General features: G+C 47.7%; 1 protein-coding gene across 2 annotated transcripts in view; it reads left to right on the forward strand.

Annotated features, from left to right (window-relative positions):
• The window catches only part of LOC100115632 (MOXD1 homolog 2), a 432,542-nt gene that overhangs the window by 199,525 nt on the left and 215,200 nt on the right, over nucleotides 1-17,817 (forward strand). The window contains exon 1 of one of the 2 annotated variants that reach the window (XM_016990123.2): nucleotides 5,260-5,960. The exons of the other annotated variant lie outside the window; for it this stretch is intronic. The gene's annotated coding sequence lies outside the window, so the exon portion shown is untranslated. Of the gene's footprint in view, nucleotides 1-5,259; nucleotides 5,961-17,817 lie in introns of those variants that run through there. 2 annotated transcript variants of the gene reach the window in all.

The raw sequence follows: 17,817 nt of genomic DNA on the forward strand, positions 1-17,817 counted from the left end.
GAATATGCATTGTAGAGTTTGAGTGCACTACTCGAATATTCATATGCTAAAATATGTATATGGATTTTTATATCCGTAATAAATCACACAAATTTTACGTCCCCTGTCAGATGGACATTAAACATATCGCTTTAATGACGCTGGCTCAGATGGCCTGCATCTGCGTCGGCGCAATTTATCCGCGTTACCTGCATTTTCAATTCCCTGATGCATTTACGACCATACTTTTAACAATCAAAAGCATTTATCGATTCCGTTCCTATAAAAAATACCAAAATCCAAAATTTATTTAACGGAATTTTTCACCAAGTCGTGGTACACGGCAACCTTTATGCTGCAGCTACGCCCGCGACACGCAAACGCATCCATTAATAGTAAGACAAACAAATTATTCCTGCGTACACAGTCGCGAGCTCCGTCGTCAACTGTATTCCGGTAATTACGTAAGAGCAAACAGTGGCATTCGAGTCCGGATTCCTGCTGCTGCCGCTGCCGTTGCATAACACGGATGTCGCTTCGTCGTAAACTTGCGCGTCGAAAACGGACGTGCATAATGCAAGCGCTCAAAGCTGCCAGCGTGCTTTCCTTAGCCCCTACTGCAGCGAGTACGCGATGCTTTTTCGCGTATATAATACACACACACATGCAGGCATATAGAGCTGCACACTGGGCGGAGGAGTAGTAAGCGAGTCGTCGGCGCGTCGCAGTCTCGCAAAAGGTGCGCGTCCGTATGCATAATGTAACTGCGGCACGAGGAGTGCATGTAGTGTGCAACCTGCCCCTACTCGGGTACAAATATTCAGCCTGCAAACAGTCGCATGGCCCACTGAGTGAGCAAATGCACGAACGCGGCCTGTATGACGCACACATGCCGAGCGAGCGACTTTTTGGCTCTCTATGCTCGTGTGGAAGTCGCCTGGCCTCGGCGTACACTTTGTACGGAATGCATTTGAATAGCTGAATAAAAATGCGACCGCAGCATTTGTTAAACAATCAGTTGAACATCTGACCGCCGGGATGCACAGGACGAATAAAAACAACGCGGTGGCGCATCGTACTATTGTACCCGGAGGAGAGCAAGATAAGCAAGTCGCGAGGCTTTGCTCTTTTCGATATTTCCTTCCAAACAGTTCGGAGAAATTCGCCGAGAGAAAAGCTTAAGAAACTTCTCTGGCATCGTCGCCTTGATAATGACACAAGTGGCGATATAGTAGATTGTTTCAAAATCAGACACCTCGTTTGCATGCAAAACAAAGTCGAATTTCACGCAGGGCAATATAGAGAAGCCTGCAGATTCGCCCGCGAAAACACACACGGACAGCGCGAGCCCGCATAAATAATTCGTAATGACAGGAGAAGATCAAAGAAAGCCATGTGCAATAAAATATTCAATTCGCCGATTCGCGGCAGGCAGCCTTGCAACAATTACCTCGCACTCCCGCGGCCGAGCTCGCGCAATGATAATATCATATCGAAATTGCACCTGCAGCTCGCAGCTCTCCATCTCCCTCCGCTCTTTCATCCTTTCCGCCGAGTTGCATCTCTCTCCCTCTCTCGCCGGCAATTCCTCTACTCTCAATTTCTCATTCTCTCGCTCGTTCGCGCCCCGACAAGTTTGCGCGCGCATATGCATGCGCGGCGCTCGCTCGGCCCGCTGCATCTCGCTGCAGCAACTCTCCGGCGAATTACCCGCGGATTGTATTACGCTCGGCCTCAAACAAGCTCGTTGCGACGAATTTTTAGAATACGTTCGCGCGGCTGCACCGGCAGTTCTGCGTGTGTACGTGTATGCATGCAACTGGCCGCGTGTACGTGCGCTATTTATATTCAGCGCGATCAAAAGCGAGAAGTGCTTCGAGCGCGTTATTAATTCCGGCATTTCGCAGCGCGACGAGTATAGCCGCGTGGCTGCGAGTAATTGAAATTTTGTATCTCCGCGCGGACGCGCTTTTGAAAAGTTTTTTAAACGATTTTTCGAGATGGAAAAACTTTTGCAGCCGTGGAATTTTTATTGCCGCTGCAAATGTTTGCTTTTTACTCGCTGCTCGAGCGCGAGGAATTATATTCGAAAACGCGTATACATGAGCGATTAAATGTTCCTCGCGTCGCTTATTCGCCAACTTTTTATGCACGATCTTTAGTGTATTCTCTCATTTTTATTCTCTCGTACGCCAAAAGGTTCTCAAAATAATTTATACTCCTCCGGTAGGTGACGTGAAAAGACTGAGCCGCTGTTTCCGAGTCGATTACAGGACTTAAGGCACCGTTAATGACGTAATTTACCCTTCGTGAAAATCGCTAGATTACAACGCGCTCGGCGGCACTTTCGGACAATTTCAAGGTAGCTCGATTAATGTCACGACAAACGCCTCTTATACGACGCGCGCCCATACAGGTAAACTGAAAACGCGGTCTACCTCTCGCGCCACAGAGTTTTTCTCCCATTTATTTTTTTGAGAAAAATAGCTCGTACGAGGGTGAACTACGCAAAGGGAGAAAAGGAGCGAATGCCGAGAGACGGATAAAAACGCCCGGGAGTCGGGAGGCAGGAAAAGCTAAAGAGACGTTCTGGGGAAAGATCCGCGAATGTCGTTGAATTATTTTAGCTCAAAGTTGAAGGGGTGGTGTAAACGTTGACTTGTTAGAATACACTTTACTTTTGATCGCATCCTTACTTCTCCAGCTTTTCAAACATTCGAAAACATGCGTTTAAAACTTTTTAATTTCGATCCGTCCAATAGAAAACATTTTGTATGAGGTTCGAATAAGAGAGAAAAAACTACTACATGAAATTTTGTTGGTGGTATACTTCAAAGGGATGCGACGTTGCAAACGTCGCAGCCGCGTCGATACGAGGAATCTCGTTCGATGCGGCCAAGCTCTGAGTGCGCGGAAGAAACAAGCGAGTTGGATTGTTGTTGTCGGTGCCAGCCTGACCTCGAGTACGAGGAACGGGCCGGCTAACCGTCCACGTTAGCGCGAGAGTGAGCATCGTTGGCGCGAGAGTGAGCCTCGACGGCGCGCGCGCTGATTGGTCCTCCGCATGTCGCGAGCCAATCAGCGGGCGCCGATGTGCGACTCGCTATCCGCGCGGACTGCCAGCCAATCAGGCGCGAGGAAGATGCGCGGGCCCGACGAGCGCGAGTGGAGAGTGAGCGCGAGATCGAGCGGGAAATCGGCGAGTTCTCTCACGACTGTCGACGGGGTACGTCGACGTGCGAGAGAGATACGTAGCCTCCTCTGTTAAGAGGAGAATTGGGAGAGTCTCCCGAGGTTATGCGAGTGTGCGAGAGTGTGAGAGAGTCACAGGTGCAGCGCGTTGGCACGAGCAAGTGCCGACGCCCGGACGAGCCAGCAACCATCCGCACGAGAGGAAGGAAGCTAGCCAGTCCGCCATCATTGTCCGGAGGATCAGAGCAACCAGCAGCCTTGGCGTGGGAGAGCCGAGGAAGCTAGCCGTCACCAGGTCCACGAGAGTCAAGGAGGCGCCGGCGGGAGCACCGACGGACGTCCACCAGGGAGAGAGCGAGTAAGAAAGTATTAGAGAGAGAGAGAGAGAGAGAGAGAGAGAGAGAGAGAGAGAGAGAGAGAGAGAGAGAGAGAGAGAGAGAGTCAGCGAGAGAGAGAGTCAGCCGTCAGCGGACTGGACCTGGGCCTGTGGCCCGCTGTCTGCTGCACGAGCGTGGCTCGTGTTTGAGCGTCCCAGCGTAAGCCCTGCGTGGCTAAACTGTGCGCGGGAGGCACTACAGCCACCGTGTTGTAGGGAAGGGCTGGGCGAAATACATGTGCAATAAAACTTAATCATTGTGTGTGATCATTTTCCCCTCTCCCTAGCGTTCTCCCAAACGTGATGATCGCGGTCAAATCCTACGTTTAGAAAAATCCTAGTGCATGCGAGGCTCTAGGTGTTGCGCACCTGTGTTGGGAGGCACAGCGTCGCAGGGACAAGGCGGTTTCAAAACAACGTTTATAAAATTAAAATAATGAAGAGTCACAAAAGGAGTATGAAAGCGAATTAACAACAAACTAAATGACTGTAATTCTTCCTTTTGCGAGTGTGAGTTTTTCTTTTGTCTCTCTAGATTCAGTTCATATTTGTCCTCTCTCGTTATACTTACTTCATTTTAACCGAGAGTGAGAGAAAGAGAACAATGAAAAGAAGAGGAAAAACGAACTCAAAACCCCGGAGATGTATCCAAACACTCATACACTGTACAGATCTTTCTTTGCTTTTTTCCTAGTTTGCACAGACACTCTGTATTTTTTTTCTAAAAGTAGGCAGTCGTTTTGTTACTTGTTTCAGGGAAAAAGTCACGCGACATATTGAATTAAATAAATTTCATGTTAAAATAGTACAATTCTCATTTGAATTGCATAACCAACAAATGTAAGATTAAGCACACTTAACAGTCGTTAAAATATAATTCGCCCGTTGTGATAGCATACAATACTACGTACATGAATTCACAAAGCTCGGAGTAATTGTTAATTTACAATTTTGCATTGCATTCGCAAATTTCATTATGTACTTGCTAACATTACCAAAATTATTCTTGCGCTCAAAGCTCAATTTAATTTTGCACCGACATACGTAGAGCCCTCGCATATTCTGGTGGAAAATGTACAATGTTCATTGAAAGCAAATTTCATTCCACTTTTACTCGATTAGGACTTATCCAAATTATATTTTATACCCTTCAGAATACTTGCTAATAGTACGTTTGACAACTCTAATTCAACCTGTTTGATGACAATCCAATCAGTTTTTTCCACGGCCCGAGATCACCGGGAAGGAGAAAAACTTGACAGCCAACACTCGTCCCGGTAAAGCTCGCGAGTCTCCCAACAACGAAAACGATCAACCCTCGAGCGACGACCCTACGAAAAACGCCCCACATAAGCCCCGCAGAGTACAGAAAAATAAGCAACCCCCTCAAAAATAAAAAGAAAGCTACAACTTTCTTCTCGACTCTTCTCCTCGAGTAGCAGCACAACCTCCTCTCTCCGTCTCTCTTCTTCAATCTACCACTCCTCCGCAATATCCCCTCCGCGAAAGGGTTGATGGCGCTCTCAGCCAGAGATATAGCCTCCCGCACGTGCACACATACACCCTCTCGGTTTGAGGGGAGGTAAAGCTCCAAGGGGTTTCGCGGGTAGTGGGGACCAGTGTATGCGCAGGCAGTGGCAGTCGACGCGCACTTCACTTTCGCGAGTAGACTGCGCGAGCGCAACGCAGTACTCGCCGCCGTCGCTTGCACCTACACCTCTCGGTACCGGCAGCTCACTCGGTCAGTACCGCCGCGAGAGCCACGCTGAGCTGTTATCGCGAGAGCGCCGACGCTTTGCTCGTTCTGCACCTCTCCTGCGTCCTGAGCTACTCTGTAAAATCTACTGTACTTTAAAATAGCACAGTATTGCATCGTCGTGTTCCATAGATGCTCGTCAGCGCCGTTGCTGCGGCCTGTCGCGAGATCCTTTCATTTCATGATTTCAGCATTGCTCTGAGTTTTCCTCTGAGGGCTCAATAATCGTTCGCGAGTGAGGATATCGATCGCGAGCGTTTTGCATCAGATAAACAATAGTTCGTGCACCAGCGCGATTAGTTTAAGGATAGCGAAAACTCAGTGCTCAGATGTGCTAAAGCACCAGTGGACTCTTGTGCACGCTGACCCGACCGTCCGTGGGAAGCCGCAAACTCTGCGTTTGACGCTTGAACGTAAAAACCGAAGTCCGCGACACGAGCGGGGATACACGTTGCTCTAAATAATATAAGTAGAAAGAGAGAGATAGAGAAAAAACGAGAGTGCAAAGTGTGAATCGAGTGACTCGAGCATCAGCAGCGTAAGAGTGTACGCAGCAGCGCGAAGAGCCTAGAAGGGCCGATGATCGAGGCTGCAGCGGCGACTTGAAAGAGCCAGAGAGCAGCGGACATCGGCTGCAGTAGCATCGTCACGAGAGTGGTGAGTATTTTTGTCGGCGCTGCACGCGAGTGAGAGAGAGAAGGGGGGAGAGCTGTTATTTCGCGAATTTTTGCCGTACAAGAAGCAGCTCAGGTGTGGGCTCGAGGTGGGTTTGTTGAACCAGGCATAGGCGGCCCGCACGTGAACGGCTTGTTTGTTGTTGGCACACACTCGACTTTTGACGAGCGTGCGAAAGGGTTCGTTGACTGGGCGCCACCGCGAGCAGGTCGCGTGGTGTTCGACGAGTATTTATAGATCGTCGGCTGTAATTTTGCCTTATTACGAGAGCTGCTTACGTGTTGTCGGCAGTGCTTGGCCAGACGTGTTTGATGGGCACAAGTGAGTCGTGTTGGTAAACAGAAGGTACAGATGCTCGATGCCTTGTTTTGATATTAGTGGGTTAACGGGTGCCGAGGTAAACATTGAGCTAAAAGTTTCTCGATCATACCTCCCTTCAATTTTTGCCATATTGCCGCTGGTTTCGCAAAAACACCTATGGAAATTTTATCGAGTATCAATACGAGTATCGAGTTCTCGCATACCACACTCGGCCAGTTCATAACAAACTCACGCAAGCGACGTATTGACGAAATCCACGTCAGCGTGTCCTCTCCCCGTCGCACTCGCATCAACGGCAGTGCGTCACGGGGCAAAAAGCCGAGTGAATCGTCCTCCTCTCGTCGCCAACGCCGGGCTGACGGGAAAATACTAAAACTTACGTATATAGTTTTTGCGGTCAGCGCTCGGATTCGTTAAAAGTCGCCGATTTAGTTTGGGATTGAATTATACGCTCATATCGCCGCATCGGCAAAAAGTGCGCCGAGAAGGCATGTTCTCTCCGCGCCGATAAAAACGTCCGCGCACGTGTCGAACGCGGAGCTTATTAAGTTTCGGAGTTGTGAACTTTTTGCGTTTTGCAGGAGGGTAACGCGCGCGAAGAGAGCCGCGGATCGAAACTGTTCGCTCTGCGGCGGGTCTCGGCACGGAAAAAGCACCGCACTCGTCACGCAATTAAAATTGCAAAAACCGCGGCGTGGTGTCGCGCCGGTTCGAGATTTTTTCGGCGACGATCATACAACGCTGGATTGATACGCTTATTTTTTACGCTCCCGTATACTACGCATCGACGGAATCATCGTCGTAAAGTCCGCTCGGCGATTTCGCGAATGGAAATCATAAAACAGAATCAGCAAAGCTGCTCTCGAAAAACGCCGGCCGATCATCCGGGAGAGAGAGAGAGAGAGAGAAAGAGAGAGAGAGAGAGAGAGAGAGAGAGAGAGAGAGAGAGGCATAAATCCCGAGCGTCGTCAAAGCCGGAGAGCGACGCGCCTTTCCGGCTCACATTAAAACCTCATAGAATCTCGTGCGGCTCGCGCAGCAAACCGCTCGTCAGGGAAACCGGAATCCTTTCTTACGCGCATAAAGCATCGCGAGGAAAAAACCCCGAGTCAAAGGTAAATGATTCAGAGCGTCACCCATCGAAGCGAATCTTCCACTCTCTTTCTCTCTCTCTCCCTCCGCCCCTCTCCTCGCCGCATCATTACGTGTTTTTAATCGAGCGATTTACGAGCGACGTTAATCGTGTCCGACTGCGGCTCGGGGCAAGCATCATCAGCGAAAATGCCGAGAAGTCGCGCCGCGCGAGAACCAAAGGGGAAGAAGGCAATTGAAAGAGAAGAAGCTCTTGTCTAGGCCTCGGCGAATCGATTAAAGTCGTGTGTGCTGAGCCGAGACCGGACGAGAGACGTAACTCGCGCGCGCGCGACCGAACCTATGAAATATGGCGCCCCGCTACGTGTGTATTATACGGCTGTAACTGATGCTCGAGCTCTATACGTGTTCTCTCCCTTTTTCTCGCGGACTAGACGATCTTCGGAGCCGCTGCGCATATATACGCGCTCACGCGTGCGGCTGTATCTTCCTGCGCCGATCGTATTCGGAACAAATTTTGCGTTTCATGCATGGCTGCATGAATTATGCGCTTATTATGCGCGCATGCCGCGTATACGCCAGCGATGCACACAAGCCGCCAGAGAGAGCTGAGCTTGTTGCTCGGACTCGCGTTTTATTATGTGAGGGGATTTACATCGAGCTTCGGCTCTCTCTCTCTCTCTCTCTCTCTCTCTCTCTCTCTCTCTTTCTCTCTCTCTCTCTTTCTCTCTCTCTCTCTCTCTCTCTCTCTCTCTCTCTCTCTCTCTCTTCCTCTTTCTCGAAGGCACCCATATAACATGTTCTATGGCCGATTGTTTTATTCGTCTCAGAGTGACGGTAATGCGCTGTTTTGTCGTTTTTTTTTCTCGCTGCGACTAGAGAGTTAGACGTTTTACACAAACGCACAAGTTGGAAAGTCGCTTTCCACTAACGAATCAATCGTAAAAGATCGAAATTACACCTGAATCTTTGAATAGGCTGCAAATAAAAAAAGAGGTGGTTCCAACATTCGCGTGCGATTCCCACGTGCTTGCGAGGGAGTCGTGAAATTTTTCGTAAATAAGCCCCCGTTTTTCTCGCGCTAAAATTGCTCACGACTCGGCGGCGCGCTGGCCCCGTGTGCAGCAGAGGCTTATCAGCCCTCATTATGTGCGCTCGCAGGTGCATTCTCAAGCGCTCGCGAGCAACCGGTTGGCCGCGATATCGTTGGAATCGATTAAACGACTTTACACCGCGCGCAGCCCTCGTCGTCCTTTTTCTCGCCTATAATATACACTGGTTTCTTCGACGCTCTCAAGTTGCGCGATGCATCGACTACTGGTCCGTTTCACTTTTTCCGCGACCGGCGGCTATCAGTTTCATATATATCGTCGCCGCTCTGCTCTGCAGTGTATCTCTGAGTTTTTGCTTCATTCTCGAGGCTCCCGCTCGACCTGTCGGTTTCGTTCGCAGAAGCGCGAGCTGGCGACTCATGGAATTTTATTGAGGAAATGACGTGATTGAGGTTTTCATTTTTTTGTTTTTTTTTTTATCAAATTCGCTTTGCTACTGATCTCCGCGAGGTTACAGCTTTTGTTTTATTTCTCGGAGCTTGCTGCAAGTTTTCAATTAAAACGCTGATCGATTGTTCTGTTCGAAGTAGCAACCTGTATTAATACAAAGACCGAGGTAGATCCGCGATGATTAATATTTTCATTTTCACTCGATACGTTTCACGCTGTACACGCGTGATTGTTTTTAATGCGAGTAATAACGAAAAAAGGTCCACGAAAATAGTTAAATCCTACAGCCTTTCATTAATCACTCGCTTATCTCTCGGTGTCCGATCGAGATAAACCCGTGGAGTAAAGAAAGAAAATAAATCAGTTCGAAAGGAAAAATGTAGGCCGAAATAAGTTGAGTATAATACAAGTTTCACGAGGAAGAAAAGAGCTAGTTAATCCGTCCCTTTCCATTCATTATACCAAAGTAAGAAGACACATTTCATCAACGCACACACACACAGAGCCTCTATCATCCAGCATCGATAGCTTTCACAATTCGCATTAACGACGCAACAAAAGTGTATCCCCACACCTCTCGCTCTCACTATACTAAAATGCGACGTCTCTCATATTATATATCCGACACACACACATGCCGCGCGCGATCTCGCTAATATACACGAGAGTGAGAAAGCGGTGAGTGGCCCATAATGGATATATATATATATATATATATATATATATATATATATATATATATATCGCGAGAATGAGTTGCATTGTATCGATTAAACGTCGATGAGTCATGCGAGAGAGAGAGAGAGAGAGGGAGAGAGAGAGAGAGAGAGAGAGAGAGAGAGCTCGTCCAGCCAGACCCTCTGCTGTACATATATATTCGTAATACACGTCGTGATAAAATCTCGGCGCTCGGGCGCGATATATATCGCCCCTCTGCGCGCGCCTGCCGCGGCAAAGTAGATTTTTTTCGGCTAAAAAAATATCTTTCGTTTCGTTGTTGTCGTTGCTTTTTTTTGGCCGAGATCGACTCTTTCCGACACTGCGGAATATTCACGGGGAATATATCGGTTACACGCGAGTGCATGTGTAGAGCGAATGCTGAAAAATGTGCCCTTTTTGGATGAAAAAAAACAGCAGGATTTTCCGCCGAATCGTTGCTGCATAACGTATTTCATGCGCTTTTTCGAGTAATCATTTGATTTATGTTTCTGTATTTTTTATCGCTTCATATATGCACTGCGCGACATAGAGGATGACTCGCGAGAAATACTGCGCGATTTATCCGTATATTCGTACTCCGGATATGACTATATATTTCTACGGTATAGATGAAGCACGAGTGTATAAATGCTGTTGCTTTAAAAATCAACGAAAAACGGCCGCTTATATAACGGCAGGCAAATTCGCTATTTAGGAACAATTAAAACATTTAATGGCAATTACGCCAATTTGCTTTACTGATATGGCCCTGTAGATGCATTAATAAGCATCGATTGCTCGTTAAATGCAGCCGATAATTGCTTTAAAATAAATAGTGCCGCCGCGATAACGACGTTTTGTGTTTTATAAATAGACAGAAGCGGGTGACCGCGGCGGATAGGGTAATTAAAACTATACATCGTTAATAAACAAGTGCTTACACGCATGCCCAAAGTTCATCTTTCGATTCACAGCGCTTCCGGGAAATCATTGTGCAAAGTTTTGAAAAATTCTTCAAAGTACAGCTGTATTGGTAAACTATATGCTCTGCGCTCAATACTCATAATACAGTACTTGCAATACTCGATCGGCCGACGACGGCAAGAGTCACGGACGGTTACGACTTCCGTCTCTCCGCGTCGAGTACGGACATCAGGGCTAAATACACAGCCGCGCGGCTAAGCGAGCCATCGACATTCTACGCCTGTAGAAACCGCATCGGAAGAAACGCGAACACGAGGCTCGTCGCCCAAAAATACCAACAGTAGCGGCTGATCTATATAATCCAACAATCGCACCTACAGGTATGGAGGCTCAAAGCCAACGACAAGCGAGAGAGTAGAGAGATTCCTGCTTCGCCCGGCGCGCGCAATTTCAATTAATCGTTTCGAGCTAACTCATAAAAGCGAGCAGCGCGCGACGGAGACTGAGAGTATAATAGCGCAGAGAGGCAAAGACAGGAGCAAGCTATATGTACAGCGCGCGGCCGCGCTCGGGCTTGCGAAAGGAGAGAGAGAGAGAGAGAGAGAGAGAGAGAGAGAGAGAGAGAGAGAGAGAGAGCAGCGGTTCTGTGTGGATCGATAGATCGCCGCCAGCTCGCCGACAGGTATTATGTCGAGTTTGAAATATTTCAGAGTCACGTTCATTGAGAAATATCGCCGATTGGAATCACCGCCGCCGTTGAGCTCGACTATGTGTGTGTGTGTGTGTGAGATAGTTATACAGACCTCGACGGGGAGTATGCGTAGGTGTGTGTGTGTGTATGGTGTCTATAGACGTCGCGTATGCTCGCTTTCTATCCGCGTTACACAGGGCCCTGTGTGTGAAAAGTGTCTTTTAGCGATGATTTTTGGGTCAGCTTCGACGTCCCGAATGGAATTACGCTTCTTCCTCTCCTTCTCGCCTGGCCGTCTTTTGTGCGGCTGTCGGCACACTACACTTTTGTTTGTAAAAATTGCACGCGCGCGGCTAGATGAACGCGTTTCGCTGCACTACTGCGCCAGCGATAGACGAAAGACCCGGTTGCGCACTTTGTCGATGCAAAAGTGACGAATTTCTTGTTTAACCGCGGCACGTCGTTGCGGTCGGAACGAGCGCTTGTGTTTGCAGATAGATTCTTCGCTGATGAAGCTGGCTGTGTGCGTGTGTGCATAAACCGATCGAAAGCATTCGTTTTTCTTAGGCTTTCTCCTGCCGTATAAAAACGAGTCCGCATGTGCAGTATTGGATCGAATTATTAATAACATTTTTTGCGCCGTATATGCAAACACCGAGAAAACATAATGTATAGAGCCTCGGAAAAACTTCTCGTCTGTTCCAACGCCGTCAATATTAGCGTTCGTTTTCCGGTTTTTCCAGCTAGCTCGGCGAGATTTAACGCGCGCAGCGTCGTGTATTTGCTCAACAAACTCGAAAACGTCGTCTCCCGCGCGTAAATAACCGAATAATCCACATTGACGCGCGCGTCGAAGAGAACCCATGGCCGTGGCTGCATAATTTTCAGATAAAATCTTTCTCATCTCCGGCCAACGTGCGATCGGATGAAAAAAAGATGCCGACGAACCTGTAGGTATGTACATACGGTATAGGCCTGCGCACGTGATGCGCCGGAAAAATGAAGCCGGAATCGCGAGTTCGTCCGGTTAGTGTGTAACGGTTGGAATCCGAGCTTGCCTGGCATTTCGTGTGCGCGGCCACTGCAGCAGTAACTCGGAACATCCACGCGCTTGCTCCCCTCGTGCTACTGCTGCAGTTGTCGTCGTCTCTGCCTCTCGCTCTTTTATTTCTCGCCCTCTGCAGTCGAATCGGAGGCGCATATTTGTCGCGCGTGCATATGCGCCTATGTATTATTCGCCTCTGAGTCGTTTGGTTCGAGGATGAGAGTATGCGATGTGCGAATGAACCGGAGAGAAGCGCAAGGCAATGTTGCAGATGCGAAAAATTAAACAGTGGAACGTTTGTGGAATCCTCGTATGCTTTGTTTTCGGACGTGCTTGGGGAAAATAATGTTTCAAGGCGAGGAATTCGAATCCGACGGAAGTCGCGATGGTGGTCGTATTTTATGGCTTTTCCAATTTATTTTTATGCCTCGCAAGCCTTTGTTGACTGTTCGTCGAAATTTTGATCTAACTAGACGCAGCGGAGATTATGTTCGATGAATTATGCAGCCGTAATTAATTAGTCTCTGATACGAGCCTCCTAGTAATTTCCATTATAATAAATCGAGTCTACACCAAATTAATCGGAAACGATTTAAAATTCAAATGTCGAAATAAAAGCTCAATGAAAATGCATGTAGATTTTAAAAGTGCGCGTATAAAAAGGCCACTACCTACAGGTAAGTGCGCGTATAAAAAGGCCACTACCTACGACGACTTTACTTATAGTTTGCAGGTACACTCTCCTGTAACTATAAGTAAAGTCGTCGACACGCCAACAGCCCAGTGTGCGAAAATATGAAACGCGTCCAGCGCATAACCGGCGACGGGTGTCGACAAAATCCACAAAAGAAAATCCTATACGTGCGAGAGATACGAGCCTAGAATATATAGGTGTAGGCACTTGACCTGGAGCGGAAGACGCATCGTATATACAACGCGCGCGCAGCACACACCACGAGCGGGAGATATCCGTCCTCTCGTCCCGGTTGCGAGCGCGAATTTACGAGTCGTCTCCCGAGCACAATACCCTCGTTGCATTTCCTCCTCTCTCTGCTCTCTCCTCTTTCTCCCTACATACACTGTACACTCGGCCCAAACTCCACGAGAGGTATTCGAGGTAATTTTGACGCCTGGTCAGGCGAGAGATTCCTATCCATTTCGAGTGTCCTCCTCCGTCTCCAGCTCCTATATTCCCGTGTGTATGTGTGTGTGCTCGCATCGTCTCGACGCGCTGCAGCGGCACAATGACAATAACTCGGCTGCAGAAACCGACGCCATTGTCTTTCCTCTTTGCTGCCGCGGCTGCTGCAGCTAGCGCACGATCCTGTCGCGTTGCGCGATTGCATTAATGGATCTCGACTCCGCGCGGCTTATCGCTGACAAAATGCGAGAGACTAAAGTGTGGCGATGACGTGGCAGCTTTGTGCGTAAAGGGCTCTTCGCTTTCGCGTATATGTATGCCTATGAAAGGGATGCTGGCAGCTCGACCGCGGCGCTTTGTCGTCAGACGCGCGGAGGATTAATTTCGCATTGATTTGTCGCTCAAAGGCTATTGTTTCGGATTTTTTTTTATGGCGATCGCTTGTTAGCTTTGTAAGTGTAAGAGGGTGGATTCGTCGCGGAAATTTCGATTCTTATTATACATATCAGAATTGCTTAACTCGCTTTCTCCTCCTCCTCGAAAGAATGGCCGTATAATAACAGTTAACCCGCTTCCGATCAATTAAACTTTGACTCTCTCTCTCTCTCTCTCTCTCTCTCTCTCTCGCGCGCGCGCGCGCGCGTCGCAAAGGAGCCTTCTCGAAAAGCGCTCGTCCCCAGAGCATTTAATTAACCAGCGACATCATCACGAAAATTCCATCGCTCTCGCCGTGCAGCAGCAGCGCAGCAGCACACGGCGTGCGCGTCTCATATCGATACCTTTTTGAATCGCTAATTTTCCATCGTGCGCGCTCAGCCTTTCCCCTGGTTAAAAAGCGCTGCAGCTTGAAACGAAAGTGCGATCGAGAGAGAGTGAGAGAGAGAGAGAGAGCGAGAGAGAGAGAGTGCCCGCCTTCGAGTATACACACTTTGTTCGTCGATGTCCTCACTCTCTCTCTCTCTCTCTTTCTCCCGTGTGCTCTCTGAGCTCGTGACTCGATTAATTAACAAGCGCGCGAGGCAGAGGGACGAGATAATCCCCCGCGTCGTACGTTATTAGCAGCGCGGCTCTCTCGTCTCACACACACACACACACACATACACACAGGACGGAGGCTTCCTTCCGTGCGCGCGCCGTTATATTTCCAGCGAAGAGAGACGGCCTCGTTTTCCTCAGGCTCGCCGCGAAATTAAGAGCATTGTCGTGTCGCACGGGTAAAATAAGAAAAGTTGCCTACTGCGAGCTCCGCTGCAGCTGGGAGATATATACGCCGAGGTAGCTCTCGAGAGCGTGAGTGCAGCCAGGGCGAAAAACTGCTTGCCGGAAAGGGTCTCCTTTTTAAGTGAAAATTTCTGTCATTGCAGCCGCCGAGAGCGGGAGAGAGACTGATGCAGTTTAGTGCGGTGTGAATGACCTCGTTGCCGACGAGTCGAATAATCCCCGAGGTGCGTTGACATCGCTAGTTTTGGTTAACGATATGCCTAAACCCCAGTCGCACAAAGGAATACTACTCGGAGCTTGATTGTATATTCGGAATTTTTTGATTATGCGCGGGAAAGCACTCATTCGTGCTGGAAACGTAGTTTCACGCGTATAAAGAAAGTCTCTATCGAAAACAATTTGGAATTTAAAATTGCGGTTCACTCTGCTTATCGCCCACGGAAAATGAATGCGCATATTGTTCTCGCTCGAACAGTAGCGGACGTATACTTGTTATCGAAATATCCGTAGGGGAACTTTAAACTATATAGGCGCAGATAAGAATTCTTCGAAATTTGTGGCTCGTCTCAACTTCCGCGCAACTAATTAAACTTGGCTTCCCTGCGTGAACTTTCTTAATGCACATCAGGTTACAGATTATACAGAGAGAGAGAGAGAGAGAGAGAGAGAGAGAGAGAGAGAGAGAGAGAGAGAGAGAGAGAGAGTAAAACAAATATAGCTTCATTTCGCACGTAGCTCAAATATAACGCGTTAATTGGAAAACACATACCAAGGAGAACGGCGAGTCTGATCTATTAACCCCTTCACTTTTCAGCGAGCAGTGCAAACCAGCCTCCGACAAATTTTTGCAAGTAAATAAGCTCAACGCGATGAAAATTATCAGTAGCGTTTCGCGTATACAGCGAAAGCAAATTGTTCATTCTTGACAAAAAAAAAATCCTCTTCGAGTACAAAAGGGTTGCTATAAAGACTCGGCAAAAGAGAGAGAGGGAGATCCAAGTGCAAAGTCTGGAGGTGGAAGCAGCAGCAGACGCGAGACTAAGAGGGCCGTAATATGCCGAGCTTCGCGCCGAGTGAGTTTTCACTGGGCGTCGAGTTGCCGGGAACACCGGCCGCACGCGCGCCCTTATAAATCTTACTAACTCGCTAGCGCCTGCGGAGACAAAGAGCCTGAAAAAGTGGCGTCAAAAGTGGCGAAAGGAGGAGTAGGCGCGAAAGAGAAATGCGAAATGAAATTGCCGCCGCTATGACGTTGCGATGCTTGCGGAGCTGCTGCTGCTGCTGCAGCTGGCGGACGAGAGAGATTCCGCTTTGCATTATTTCTCTATATTACTCGGTTACAGGTATCGAATTCATTAGTTTTACTTCTTACATTGCAGGGCCCTGCATTGGTGACGATAATCGGCAAAGTGTCGAAAAAGTATTATATTCGGAGTATTGAATGAAAATTAAGGTGGTCAAACGACGAGTTATAGAGCATAATTGGACTGGCCCTTACCCCAACGCTTGAGCTTTTTGGCTCCTCGATAGTTTTTCTCTACTGTCTATAGGTGTCGCCAAGCACTTTCGTGTTTCCCACGTTTAAATCTCCGCGCCAAGACTAGATATAGCGGTGTGCCACTATATATGCCAAAACTTGCTGAGCTGCCCATGCTACGACTGCATGACTTTACTGTAATTACTGCAAACCACACTGGCGAATTCATGTTTCAGGATCACTGCACACAATGAATTCCCCACATAAATTTTCTCTATGATACAATTATACAGCTCTAAAATCCTTCAGAAAAGCGTTGGAAAAAGTGCTGCAAGTCTCTCTTACCCCTTGAGCGCGAGGACGACGAAACAAAAAGAAAATCCCCCTGGCTCGAGCAAAAATCTCGACGAGTATACAGTATATAACTGAAGAAATAAAAAGCGCGAAGAGTCGCGCGCTCGCGCGAGGGAAAATGGCGCTGGGAAATCTCAGACAAGTGCCATGAACTCTCGAAGACACTTGTCCTGCTGCTGCCGCTCTTCCCTTACGCGACGGGCTCTGCCTCGTCCTTTTTTTCCCTCTTGGGCGTGCGCAATTTCCATAAGTTGAAAAATAGCCGAGCCGCCCCGGTTAAAGTGAGAAAAGATCGTCGGGTGTCGCTCGTCGTCTTTAGCCGCGCTACCTATATACACTCTCTTAAATTAATGTAGTGAAAATCCACTACATTGTAGTGACTATTCACTATTTCCTTAAAGTGATAACTACGCAACTACAAAATAGTGAATATTCACTACACGAAATAAAGAAACTAAATTCACTGTACGAAGTAGTGAGTATTCACTGTTCCAAGTAGTGAAATTCAAGGTTTTAAACAGTGAATATTAGCTGTTTTTCAATAGTGTAGCTTCAATCAATTGATGAATTTTCACTACAAGAAACAGTGAATACTCACTACTTGTAGCAGTTAAAAATTATCGTATTTCAAAATTCGATTTTGAAGGTTACTCATGCTGAAATAATTACAAAAGAATTTTAAATGAACGTTAAGCTAGTTTATTATAAAGATTCGTCGTCAGAAGCATCAGTTAGTGATTCGCAGTCAATCAACTGTTCATCTTTGATTGACGATAAATTTACATGGAGTGTAGTTACTGAAGTGACTGGAGGCGTGTCAGATGTAATTTTATACACAAAACGCTGAATGAAATAAAAAAAATTTCGCTTAGACGCGTCCACCTTAATCTGGCACAATAAATGCACAACCCGAGCACAAACAGAACAGGAGTAATTACGTTTACCTCCATGTTCACGGCACAATGACTCGATGATGCACGGACCCGAACGTGACAGGACCGGCGACGCGGGACAACTGCCCGCAATGGCGCCGGCGCGCTGCACGACATCTTTCGCGAACCCGCAGGAGTTCGATTCACTATCTAAATAGTTATTTTCTCACTACGTAAATAGCGCAGAGCATAGTATTTTACCAAAGTAGTGAAATTTACTATCACACTAGTGAAGAGTTCACTACTTTGTTATAGTGAAACAAATATAACCTATCATTTTCCACTACTTTCCCAGTGAAAAGTATGTTCACTATGCAAAATAGTGAAACTTTCACTACTTTAATTTAAGAGAGGCACAGAGAGCGAATATAAAGGAGAACGCGACGCCCGTGAGAAATATCGAAGTCAATTTTTAATAAATATACAGGGTGTCGCGTCGA

Source organism: Nasonia vitripennis, chromosome 1, assembly GCF_009193385.2.
Source record: "Nasonia vitripennis strain AsymCx chromosome 1, Nvit_psr_1.1, whole genome shotgun sequence".
Taxonomy (NCBI): Eukaryota; Metazoa; Arthropoda; class Insecta; order Hymenoptera; family Pteromalidae; genus Nasonia; species Nasonia vitripennis.